Source organism: Rana temporaria, chromosome 4, assembly GCF_905171775.1.
Source record: "Rana temporaria chromosome 4, aRanTem1.1, whole genome shotgun sequence".
Lineage (NCBI taxonomy): Eukaryota > Metazoa > Chordata > Amphibia > Anura > Ranidae > Rana > Rana temporaria.
Genome location: NC_053492.1, coordinates 196,879,643 through 196,893,394, shown reverse-complemented (window position 1 = coordinate 196,893,394; position 13,752 = coordinate 196,879,643). Strand labels below are relative to the sequence as shown.

At 45.0% G+C, this 13,752-nt stretch overlaps 1 protein-coding gene across 6 annotated transcripts in view; it reads right to left on the bottom strand.

Moving 5' to 3' along the window:
- Window positions 1–5,458, bottom strand: part of PCYT1A (phosphate cytidylyltransferase 1A, choline) — a 68,673-nt gene extending 63,215 nt beyond the window's left edge. For 4 of the 6 annotated variants that reach the window (XM_040349607.1, XM_040349612.1, XM_040349613.1 and 1 more), the window contains exon 1: window positions 5,356–5,458. The gene's annotated coding sequence lies outside the window, so the exon portion shown is untranslated. The other 2 variants (XM_040349609.1, XM_040349608.1) reach the window with 2 other exon arrangements.
- Window positions 5,459–13,752: the final 8,294 nt, after the last annotated feature.

The window sequence follows — 13,752 nt, the reverse complement described above, 5'->3', positions numbered from 1 at the left end:
TAGGATTTTGAGGAAAATAATGAATTTAATCCATTTTGGAATAAGGCTGTAACATATAAAAATGTGGAAAAAGTGATGTGCTGTGAATATTTCCAGATTGCACTGTATGTACCGACGCATATTCGTTTTGCTTCTGACCCATTTAGGGTAAAGTGACATTGTCTCCTGAAAATCGCTTGTGGCAAGTATTTCTTGTTGCCACATATGACCTATGACCTTCTACGAAGTCCGATTTCCTTGATTACAGGTTCTTTTAAGTTATCTCCATGACTCTAAGGTCCCTTTCACACTGGGACAGGAGGTGCGGTGGCAGTATAGCGCTGCAATACCGTCAGAATTGCAGCGGTATTTGGCCGCTAGCGGTGCTATACCGCCGGCAATGCGCCTCTGCAGAGTATTACCCCTTTTCGGCCGCTAGCGGGGGTTAAAACCGCACCGCTAGCGGACAAATACCGCTGCGGTTTTAACCCTCGCTAGCGGCCGAAAAAGGGGCAATACTCTGCAGAGGCGCATTGTCGGCGGTATAGTTGCGGTGTCCCATTGTTTTCAATGGGAAGGAGCGGTGGAGGAGCGGTAAACACACCACTCCAAAGATGCTGCTAGCAGGACTTTTGGAGCGGTCCCGCCAGCGCATCGCCTCAGTGTGAAAGCACTCGAGCTTTCACACTGAGACTGCAGGGCAGGAGTTTTTCCGGTAGTATTTAGGCGCTATTTTTAGCGCTAAAACGCCTGAAAAACTCCTCAGTGTGAAAGGGGTCTAAGTGCCACCTACACATGAGGAGATTAGAATTGTAGTTTCTGTCTGGCCCTACCTTCTAAAACAGGGGTGCCCAACCTTTTGAATAGCGTGGGCCACTTAAGCGACTTGGTAGCCAGTCGCGGGCCACAATGAGCGGACCAGGCGGATAACAGGTCTGTGTCCACTTTGCATATGTAGAGTGAGCACAGACACAGCCCATTCTTCTCTTTGAGCCCTCTGATACGATCAGATGGAAGGGGACTGATCCACTTCTGTATGTTTTAGCAGATCGTATTGGAGAGAGGCGGGTGTACAATGGACACAAGTCTCTTTACATCTGCCGATCCATAGAGGTGAATGGAGGGTCCAATTGGGTCAGACCGATTGTGTTTACACTGATGCTCTGGCATGGCAAGTCGGCAACCTGCAATCTAGGCTTGTCAACCTGCCATCCCAGAGCAGGAGGTCGCGGGCCACATCAGAGGGCTTTGCGGGCCACATGTGGCCCCCGGGCCACTGGTTGGGCACCCCTGTTCTAAAAGGTGAAAAAAGCACACAAAAAAGTTTTGGGTTGTCCTCTACAGAAGTACAATATTTTTGAGGGAGTCAAAACCCAAGTGTATTACGAGCACCTTCACTGCAAATAAATGTTCGCATGGTTATATTTATGAATTTCAAGAGCTCCTCAGTTATAACTTGCTTTTCTAATAGACCGGAAGCCCAACTACAGCCAAAACATTTTATTTTGTTTGCAGTAAGAGCAGGGAGAGGTTAGAAAGTCTGTTAGGTTAGTTAGTATTGCCGTCAACTGGGGGAATCCCCTACTCACGTCTTCCCAGGATTGTAAGGAGTGAGAAAAGCTTTGAATGCATGACAACATTGCTGTCTATATCTTCTTGTTATGTGCCAAGAATTTTCCCAATAGTCACAGAATATATAAAAGCCTGACAAAAGATTATAACTCTTCCTACTCAATAATCTTGATTTGAGTTGGGCTTTTTAGGCCTAGTAGTGAGGTTCAAGCCCTCATGTTTCTGTTATCATATTGCACAATGATGCTTCTTTTGCACAGGCGTTGATGTGGGTTTTTAATGCATTTTGATGTGCCATGCATTTTTCAAGTCGGCCAATCTAAATTGGCCCTGGTACAGTACAGTGTATGTATATATATATATATATATATATATATATAGGAGTTAGGGACCTTAGATTGCAAGTCCCTTGAGGGCAGTGACTGATGTGAATGTATAATACATACAGTATATATGTAAAGTGCTGTGTAAACTGACAGTGCCTGTAATAAGGGGGGGGGGGACAATTTAAGCTTACCAGTGGCTGAAAACATACATGCGTTTTAATGCTTTACCATTGACTTTATTGGGCCTCTAGAAAACCGACCTAAGCTTTAAAAAAAACAAAAACGCTGCATAGCTCAGATGTGAACAGGCGCCATTTATTATTACATCGCCCTTGACGACACATGCATTTTAGTGCGTTCGAACATGCGCATTAAAGTGCAAAGCTTAAAAAAGCACAAAAACACATCCCACTCAGGACACTGCCTCCATGGAGTTTGCATGCTCCCCTTTGCTTGGGTGGGTTTCCTCGGGGTACACTCCAAAGACATGGTGGTAGGGTATTGGCTCTGCTCTAAACTGACACGAACATGTGTATGTACGTGAGGTAGAGACCTTAGATTGTAAGCTTCTTCAGGGCAGGGACTGATGTGAATGTGCAATATACATGTAAACAGTTGTGTAATTGTTGTTTCTATAGAAGTGCCTGCAATAAATTAAATGAGCATTGATAGACGCTGGAAAACATGTAAACAAAAATGCTTGAAAATGGAAACACAAAGGCATGAACCTTTTTTAAGGCATAAAGTTCCCCACATTTGTTGTTAGAACAGGAGATCCCTGACTGGAAGAAAGACGATGTTCATCTTTTGTACATAAACATGTTTCAGTAGCTACTGCCACGTGACTTTCCCACATAGAGCCAATATCAGCCAAGAAATCAAATCAAACCTGTCCCTGTGTGGGGGCCTCCACCCTACCAGCAGCCGGGTGACATATTTGTGAGAACAATAAATCCATTGTGAATTACACATCTCCAGATGTAAAGTGTATATGTGGGTGATATAGATACGGTGGTCCCCTGTAGATCAGCTCTGATACAGGGCAGAGGAAACAGAATTGAGACTTTCCCCAGGACCCCTTCATAATGAAGACACCGAGGGGGTCACTGGATGTCTCCTTATCAATCTATACACCACAAGCAGCTGATTCGTCAGAACAAAGGATGCCCTGTACATTGTGTGTATGTATGTATGTATGTATGTATGTATGTATGTATGTATGTATGTATGTATGTATGTATGTATGTATGTATGTATGTATGTATGCATGTATGTATGTATGTATGTATGTATATACACACGCACCGACCTCTGCCCTGTACATTGCACGCACCGACCTCTGCCCTGTACATTGCACGCACCGACCTCTGCCCTGTACATTGCACGCACCGACCTCTGCCCTGTACATTGCACGCACCGACCTCTGCCCTGTACATTGCACGCACCGACCTCTGCCCTGTACATTGCACGCACCGACCTCTGCCCTGTACATTGCACGCACCGACCTCTGCCCTGTACATTGCACGCACCGACCTCTGCCCTGTACATTGCACGCACCGACCTCTGCCCTGTACATTGCACGCACCGACCTCTGCCCTGTACATTGCACGCACCGACCTCTGCCCTGTACATTGCACGCACCGACCTCTGCCCTGTACATTGTACGCACCGATCTCTGCCCTGTACATACCGATCTACAGTATATCATACACACTGATCTATGCCCTGTACATTGTACACACTGATCTTTGCCCTGTACCTTGTACACACACACATTCATCCACCTCATCTCTGCCCTGTACATTGTAAACACTGATCTCTGCCCTGTACATACCGATCTACAGTATATTATACACACTGATCTATGCCCTGTACATTGTACACACTGATCTTTGCCCTGTACACACACATTCATCCACCCCCATCTCTGCCCTGTACCTTGTATACACACACATTCATCCACCCCATCTCTGCCCTGTACATTGTAAACACTGATCTCTGCCCTGTACATACCGATCTACAGTATATTATACACACTGATCTATGCCCTGTACATTGTACACACTGATCTTTGCCCTGTACACACACATTCATCCACCCCCATCTCTGCCCTGTACCTTGTATACACACACACATTCATCCACCCCATCTCTGCCCTGTACCTTGTATACACACACACATTCATCCACCCCATCTCTGCCCTGTACATTGTAAACACTGATCTCTGCCCTGTACATACCGATCTACAGTATATTATACACACTGATCTATGCCCTGTACATTGTACACACTGATCTTTGCCCTGTACACACACATTCATCCACCCCCATCTCTGCTCTGTACCTTGTATACACACACACATTCATCCACCCCATCTCTGCCCTGTACCTTGTATACACACACACATTCATCCACCCCATCTCTGCCCTGTACATTGTAAACACTGATCTCTGCCCTGTACATACCGATCTACAGTATATTATACACGCTGATCTATGCCCTGTACATTGTACACACTGATCTTTGCCCTGTACCTTGTACACACACATTCATCCACCCCATCTCTGCCCTGTACTTAGTAAACACTGATCTCTGCCCTGTACATACCGATCTACAGTATATCATACACACTGATCTATGCCCTGTACATTGTACACACTGATCTTTGCCCTGTACCTTGTACACACACATTCATCCACCCCATCTCTGCCCTGTACATTGTAAACACTGATCTCTGCCCTGTACATACCGATCTACAGTATATTATACACACTGATCTATGCCCTGTACATTGTACACACTGATCTTTGCCCTGTACACACACATTCATCCACCCCCATCTCTGCCCTGTACCTTGTATACACACACACATTCATCCACCCCATCTCTGCCCTGTACCTTGTATACACACACACATTCATCCACCCCATCTCTGCCCTGTACATTGTAAACACTGATCTCTGCCCTGTACATACCGATCTACAGTATATCATATACACTGATCTATGCCCTGTACATTGTACACACTGATCTTTGCCCTGTACCTTGTACACAGACATTCATCCACCCCAATCTCTGCCCTGTACATTGTGTACACACACACACCCCAATCTCTGCCCTGTAACATTTTACATACATACACACACCAATCTCTGCCCTGCACATTGTACACGCCAATCTCTGCCCTCACAGGGGACAGAACATAACATATTACTGAAATATAGAGGAAAAGTTTCCAATGCAGGTAATAGAATGGAAGAGGAAACCTGACAAATTATCAGCAACACAGCAATAACTTCCCCAATCTCAGGAAGATATTCCAGGATTATAGTAACTTCAACACCCCTCCCTATCTCCTTAAAGATGTTATGTACTATCTCACATACCTGATATGGCACTACAATACGAAGACATCAGCCAAGGAACAAAGTCAGCAGCTCACACATAAAACACAACACAACCCCTATTCCCAGCTCACCTCCCGGTGTCTCCGTGTCCACTTTCCGGGCGGGGCTACTAGATTGTGACAGCACCGCCCGGAAGTACAGCTCCAAGTCAGCACTAAAGCTGGACGCCGGAATATCAGTCCGCCGGGAACTCAAAGCACGCTGCAGGGTTCCGCGTCCACTCCTGGAAGCTGCTTTTACATTCAGTCTTCAGACAGTAGCGCCTGTACCTGCTAATGCAATATAACTAGTATTACCAGCAGGACTTGTACTCCAACCTGAGTATTGTTCTAGTTCTTCATACAATAGGAAGAGTTACAAGCTGTGTCTGTGCTCCTCTTATGGGAAATGTAAAATATCCCTGCTGTCACCAGAAAAGGAGTACCATAGACACCTAGAGAAAAAGTAGGGTTAGCCCTTTTGTCTGGTTTTGGACTGAAAAGCCCTAATGGTGTCTCCAATAGAGTGAATGGCGTATTGACAACAATATGGGGGACGGTTTACGAAGCATCTGATTTTTGTCACAACTTAAAGTGGACCTTTGCCCATAACAGCTTCATTAATATAATATTCTTTAGCAAGGAACATACATTTGACATTATTAATCATGCTACCAAAATGAATGTGTGCTGTAAATCGCCTCCAGTGTTGCTCCTGTTTCTTCTTGCTGGAGGCTGCCATTTTGCTGAAGCCCAGAGCCCCTGGGCAGCAGTAAATCTTTAGGCTGTCAGCAGATCGGCTTCTACAAATTCAGCACAGTTCCTAAAATAGAGAGCAACTGTGCATGTGCAGAGCAGGGTGAGGCATTGGGGTTGATTTACTAAAACCAGAGAGTGCAAAATCTGGTGCAGCTCTGCATGGTAGTCACTCAGCTTCTAACTTTAGCTTGTTTAACCTCTTTCCCACCAAGGACGTCCTCCACTTTGAGCGGTGATATCTCAATGATGCCTGCAGCTACAGGCATCATTCAGATATCCCCGTCTTCAGCCGCCGATTCTCTGCACCATAAGAACGATCAAAGCGGAGGTTCCACCGCTTGATCGTTCTTATAGGTAGCGGGAGGGGACGCTCCCGCTGCCATCCGGTGCTTCTCCGGGCTCTCCCGTGCCATCGGGGGCCCGGAGAGCGAATTGGTCGGCATCCGCTGCAGAACCATAGAGATGACTGGTGACCAGACGGTCACAGTCATCTCTATTACCGTCGGAGGACCGGGCGCGACGTTATGACGTCACGCCCAGTACCCGGAAGTAAACAAAGCCGCAATCGCGGCTGTCGGCATGTGATCGGTGATTCTTTTTTCACCGATTTCATGCTTGTAAGCCTGGAGGAGAGATGTGGGGTCTTATTGACCCCATATCTCTCCATAAAGAGGACCTGTCACACTGATTCCTATTACAAGGGATGTTTACATTCCTTGTAATAGGAATAAAAAGGATCCAATTTATTTATTTATTTTTTTTAAAGTGTAAAAATAAAAAGAATTAAGTAAAATAAAAAATAAAAAATTAAAAACGCCTCTGTCCTCGATATCTCGCGCGCAGAAGCGAACACGCATGCAGGTCCCGCCCACATATGTAAACACCGTTCAAACCCCACATGTGAGGTATCGTTGCGTGCGTTAGAGCGTGTGCAACAATTCTAGCACTAGACCTACTCTCAAACTCGAAAATAGTAACCTGTAAAAAATGTTAAAGCGTCACCTATGGAGATTTTTAAGTACCAAAGTTTGGCGCCATTCCATGAATGTGCGCAATTTTAAAGCGTGACATGTTAGGTATCTATTTACTCGGCATAACATAATCTTTCACATTATACAAAAAAATTGGGCTAACTTTACTGTTTTGTTATTTTTAAATTCATGAAACCGTTTTTCTTGCCAAAAAAAGTCGTTTGAAAAATTATTGCGCAAATACCGTGTGAGAAAAAAAGTTGCAATGACCGCCATTTTATTCCCTAGGGTGTCTGCTTAAAAAAAATATATAATGTTTGGGGGTTCCGATTAATTTTCTAGCAAAAAAATTGTGATGTTTACATGAAGGAGAGAAGTGCCAGAATTAACTCGGTGGGCAAGTGGTTAATTAATACAGGAAGCTGAGTGGATTCTATACAGAGCTGCTCCAGTATTTTCACTCTCCAGTTTTAGCAAATCTTCCCCAGTGTAATACTGTATTTTAAATAAGTGTAGGCACTTATTTTTAATGTGCAGGAACTTTTTTTCAAATCAGTGCAGGACTGATTAGATTTGAACAGTTCCATTGCCGACAATAGGTTGCGACTTGTCATGCGATTTGGACCTGTCAAATTGCATGACATGTCACATCGGTGTGAAGGGGGCTTATCGTGGAACGTTAGTCCAGAAAATTAAGTCCCACTAAATCTCTTTAGGCTGGCCCCTTTTGCAGTATACAGTGAGGGGAAAAAGATATTTGCCCCTCTGCTGATTTTCTATGTTTGCCCACTGACAGAAATGATCAGTCTATAATTTTAATGGTCGGTTTATTTTAACAGTGAGACAGAATAACGACAAAACAATCCATAAAAACGCATTTCAAAAAACTTATGAATTGATTTGCATTTTAATGAGTGAAATAAGTATTTGATCCCCTATCAATTAGCAAGATTTCTGGCTCCCAGGTGTCTTCTATACAGGTAACGAGCTGAGATTAGGAGCACTCTCTTAACCACTTCCCTACCGGCCCATAGTAAAATGACGTCCACAAAGAACTTCTGCCGTTCAGAGTGGACGTCATGTGACGTCCTGGGCTTTCCGGGTGGATATCTGAATGATGCCTGCAGCTAGAGGCATCATTCAGATATCCTTCTAAACTGCCGGCGATTCTGCACAACGTAAGAACGATCATAGCGGCGGTTCCGCCGCTAGATCGTTCTTACAGGCGGCGGGAGGGGACATCCCCCCCCTCCCGCCGCCATCCGGTGCTTCTCCGGGCTCTCCCGTGCCATCGGGGGCCCGGAGAACGAATCGTCCGGCGCTCGCAGGAAGCATAGAGATGACTGGTGACCAGATGGTCACCAGTCATCTCTATGAGCGTCGGAGGACCCGGGCGCGATGTGATGACGTCACGCCCGGGTCCCGTAAGTAAACAAAGCCGCGATTGCGGCTGCTAAGCAACCACAAGCATGAGATCGGTGAATTTTTTTTCACCGATTTCATGCTTTCCAGCCTGGAGGAGAGATGTGGGGTCTTACTGACCCCGCATCTCTCCATAAAGAGTACCTGTCACACACATTCCTATTACAAGGGATGTTTACATTCCTTGTAATAGGAATAAAAGTGATAAAAAAAAAAAAAAATTAAAAAAAAAAGTGTAAAAAAAGAATAAATATATATATAAAAAAAAAGAAATAAAAATTTATTTTTTTAACGCCCCTGTCCCCGGTAGCTTGCGCGCAGAAGCGAACGCACACGCAAGTCCCGCCGACATATGTAAACGCCGTTTAAACCACATATGTGAGGTATCGCCGCGTGCGTTAGAGTGCCAGCAACAATTCTAGCACTAGATCTCCTCTGTAAATCTAAACTGGTAACCTGTAAAAAATTTCAAATCGTTGCCTATGGAGATTTTTAAGTACCGAAGTTTGGCGCCATTCCATGAGTGTGCGCAATTTTAAAGCGTGACATGTTGGGTATCTATTTACTCGGTGTAACATCATATTTCATATTTTACAAAAAAATTGGGCTAACTTTACTATTTTTAAATTTTTTTAATTCTTGAAACAATTTTTTTCCCAAAAAAAGGCGTTTGAAAAATTATTGCGCAAATACCGTGCAAGATAAAAGGTTTCAATGACCGTCGTTTTATTCCCTAGGGTGTCTGCTAAAAAAAACATATATAATGTTTGGGGGTTCTGCGTAATTTTCTAGAAAAAAAATTATGATTTGTACATGTAGGAGAGAAGTGCCAGAATAGGCCCGGTATGGATGGGTGTATAACTGCCCGGTATGGAAGAGGTTAAGGGCCCTTTCACATCATTACTGATCCGCCTCCGTGTGTCCGTCAGCTCAGCGGGGATCCTCCGTAAAATCGGAGCTTTGCGGAGGCGGGTGATTACGGGTGTCAGCGGATGTTCATCCGCTGACACCCGCAATCATATAGGGACCAATGTATGTCCCGTTTTCATCCGCAAACGCATGGATGAAAATGCGGACATACGGTCCACACATGTGAAAGGGGCCTAAAGGGTGTGCTCCTAATCTCAGCTTGTTACCTGTATAAAAGACACCTGTCCAAAGAAGCAATTAATCAGATTTCAATCTCTCCACCATGGCCAGGACCAAAGATCTGTCCAAGGATGTCAGGGACAAGATTGTTGACCTACACAAGGCTGGAATGGGCTACAAGACCATCGCCAAGCAGCTTGGTGACAACAGTTGGTGCAAATGGAAGAAACACATGGGGCTCCATGCAAGATCTCACCTCTCTGAGTTTCAAAGATCATGAGAACGGTGAGGAATCAGCCCAGAACTACACAGGAGAATCTTGTCAATGATCTCAAGGTAACTGACCATAGGCACCAAGAAAACAATTGGTAACACACTACACAGTGAATGACTGAAATCCTGCAGTGCCCGCAAGATCCCCCTGCTCAAGAAAGAACATGTACAGGCCCGTCTGAAGTTTGCTAATGAACATCTGAATGATTCAGAGGAGAGCTGGGTGAAAGTGTTGTGGTCAGATGAGACCAAAATCAAGCTCTTTGGCATAAACTCAACTCTTCGTGTTTGGAGGAGGAATGCTGCCTATGACCCCAAGAACACCATCCCCACCCTCAAACATGAAGGTGGAAACATTATGCTTTGGGGGTGTTTTTCTGCTAAGGGAACAGGACAACTTCACTGCATCAAAAGGGAAGATGGATGTACCATCAAGTTTTGGGTGAGAACCTCCTTCCCTCAGCCACGGAATCTGAAAGCCCTCTATAACGAGTATAGGATACACTGTACCCCTTCCCATTCACCTAAAAAAATAAAAGTGTCAAAAATAAAACACAGTATGCAGGTTTTTAAAGTAATTTATTAAGAAAGTCTATTCAGACTTTTTCTCCCCTCTCCGGGTCTTCTCCGCTGATGCATTCTGCCGGTTCTTCTCTGCTGTGTTCTTTCTCTTTTGCTAGGTGTTCTCCGCTGTCTTCTCCCTCTGTTCTTCCAATGTTGACTCAACGCTCTCTCTCTGTTGGCATGAGGCGGGGTCACCATATGACATCCTCTGAAGGCCCCACCCCTTATAACATCACCCCTGGGCATGATGGGTGGTGATGTCATAAGGGGCGGGCCTCCATGCCAATATAAGTAGTTGCACACCCAGCATTAGTGCGGGCGAGCGTAGAGTCCCCATCCCCCTTTCCTGATCTGCCGGGCTGTGTGCTCGGATAATGGTCTGGTGTGGATTTTGGGAGGGACCCCCATGCATTTTTTTGCAGCGGGGGGGTTCCCTTAAAATCTATACCAGACCAAAGGGCCTGGTATGCTCTTGGAGGGAACCCCATGCCTTTTTTAAAAGAAAATTGGCGTGGAGTTCCCCTTCAAGCTCATCAGAGCACAAGTCGCATGCCAAAGTCGGATCAGTTAAGACAGAGATCCGACTTCAGTGATATTCAATGGGCTGAAGTAGGATCAAAGGCTGAGCGTTTGTTGTACCAGTGTGAACTTTGGGAGCACATGTCGCATGACGTGTGAAAATGAAAATGTTTCCCTATGGGAGCCGTCCTAACTGGTCTGACTTTGAAAATGCTCCCTGTACTACTTTAGTCCGACTTTGGTCCTACTTCAGCCAATTGAATATCACTGAAGTCGGATCCTTGTCCTAACCATCCAACTTGGTGATTATAGCAGCAGTAAAAGGAATTTATCTCACACTGCGATAGTTTCGATTGGTCAAAAGTCAGACTATCTTAAAGTTGGAGCAAAATCTTATCTTGTTCATTTAAGTCAGATGGAAGCAGGGCCAAAGTAGGACAGATGTAGCAGGGAAAAGTAGGATGACAGTGGTACAACAGTCGTGTAGTACCAGAATCAACCCGGCCTAATTGAAGAGGCTCAAGTCAGAAGCTGATTGGTTTCTATGAAGAGCTGCACCAGATTTTGCACTCTCCAGTTTTAGTAAATCAGCCCCATAGAATCTTTTCTTCAATATAAGCCTCTCTGTTAGCAATTATTACAGCTACAGTTCCACTTCAATAATAAAACTAGCAGAATCAGTTGTACTTTTACAAAATAATAAATACATTTACAAAATAGAACTTTTTTTTTTAACGTTTTTACATTTGTAAGCCTATATGAAAAGTAGAGCAGTTTTGCAGTGTACCAAATAAAGGCCTTATGTGCTCTTTAAAAAAATATGTAAAAAAGATTTAGGTGTTCAAATTAGTCATAGAGTTATTGCTAAATTACCAGACACAAGCTGTGGCTGCTAAATTTGTCCTGGGCACCTAGGCATCCATGACGTCTGGTCAGGAAAGCAGCTCTGAGGCCCCATACACACGGACGGACTGTCCGATGAAAACGGTCCGCCATCAAACCAAAATCCCCACGGACAGGATACGCGGTGACGTGGCCGCGGCGACCCTGGAAGGTCAATGCTTCCACGCATGCGTCGAATCACTTCGACGCATGCGAGGGCTTTCGGCCGAGCAGACATGTCCGGTGAGTCTGTACAGATGACCGAAAATGTCCGATGGACAGGCTTCCAGCGGACATGTTTCTTAGCATGCTAAGAAACATTTGTCCGCTGGAAACCTGTCCGGTCGGACGTACAGACGACCGAACATGTCCGCTGAAACTGGGCTGCGGACCAGTTTCAGCAGACATGTTCGGTCGTGTGTACGGGCCTAAGACTTCAACTGACATCCAGACTTGATTAGAGCTCCACCCTCTGGATGCAGATCATAAAATAGACATATTCTCAGTGTACATGTGTTTAGCATATACAGTATAAGCTGTTTGCATCTTTCTTTTAGGTAATAAATGTTTTTTTCTGTAATAAATGAAATATTCATATGCAACATTTCCTATTCACCTAATTAAAAAAAAATAATACAAAAAAAAAAAAAGTGTATTTTTAATACTGAACATTCCATTCAATTAGGCAGTGGCTAGTAGTCTGGTAATAAGTTCGAATAATTTGGTCCATCCTCTCTGCAAGGGAACAGAAGGCTCCATATGTCTTCTCTCAGGGCCAGTGGAGGACACCAGCAATTCAATACTGCGCTATCAGTAAGCAGCAGAATGTACAGTACTTAAAGCGGAACTGTAGACATCTGGAAAATGGCATGTCACTTGCCTGGAATATTTTGTAACTGTCATTTCCATGTTAACTCTTGTCACTGACTTCAATTCAAGATTTGGCTTCTGTCAAGCTGATTGGCTTCAGAGTGACAATACAAAGGATTTCCAGAAAACAGGGTTTGCACACCAAGTAATGCTTTATTCATTATCTGTAAAATTAACTAGTGATAGGAGTGTGCTGGTGCGTACATGGGGGTTGATTTACTAATACTGGAGAGTAAAAAACCTGGTGGAGCTCTGAATGGATACCAATCAGCTTCCATTTTTTTTTTTTTGTCAAAGCTTAACTGAACAAGCTCAAGTTAGAAGCTGATTGGCTCCTATGCACAGTTGCACCAGATTTTGTACTCTCCAGTTTTTGTAAGGCTCCCTTCGCATAGGCGTTCAGTCTAGATCTGTCTGTCAGTTTTTCAGACAGATCCAGACTGGCGCACTCGTTAAACCGGAAGTGACGAGTGCGTCTCACCGTCAGCTGATCCCAACCAGGAAGTGATCGCGAGCGCCGTGTATGCAACACGAGCAAGTTCAGGGGACAGTGAATCGGTGACTACACTCAAGCTTTTTCCATGCTTTATTAACAATTTGTTTTTTAAAACATTTAAAGGATCACTACAGAATCTGGTCTTCTGGGTCACTCGGCGGCTGTCTCGCCCCCCCCCCCCCCGCAAGGACTCAACAACTTCATGTGAGCTCGCTCGCATGGTGTTGAGTTATTGCGGGCGCGCTCCCGTGATACAGCGGCGGCCATAGCCGTCGACTGTATCACTCGGCCCCGCCCCCAGCGCACCGCATCATTGGATGTGATTGACAACAGCGCAAGCCAGTGGCTGCGCTGCTTTCAATCAACCAATGAATGAGCCGGGAAGACGGCCCAGAAGCCTGCGCGTTTACGGCGCGGGACTTTTGAGGGGTCAGGTAAGTAAAGGGGGGCTTGGGGGGGGCGCTAATCGGCAGATGTTTTTTTAACCTTAATGCATAGAATGCATTAAGGTGAAAAAACTTTTACCTTTACAACCCCTTTAAGCCCTGTACACATGACCGGGATTCCCGGTGGTATAAAGTCCGACAGGAAACCCGAGAACCTGCTCGGTAAGTTTCCCTGTGTACACATGGCCGGGTTTCCCTT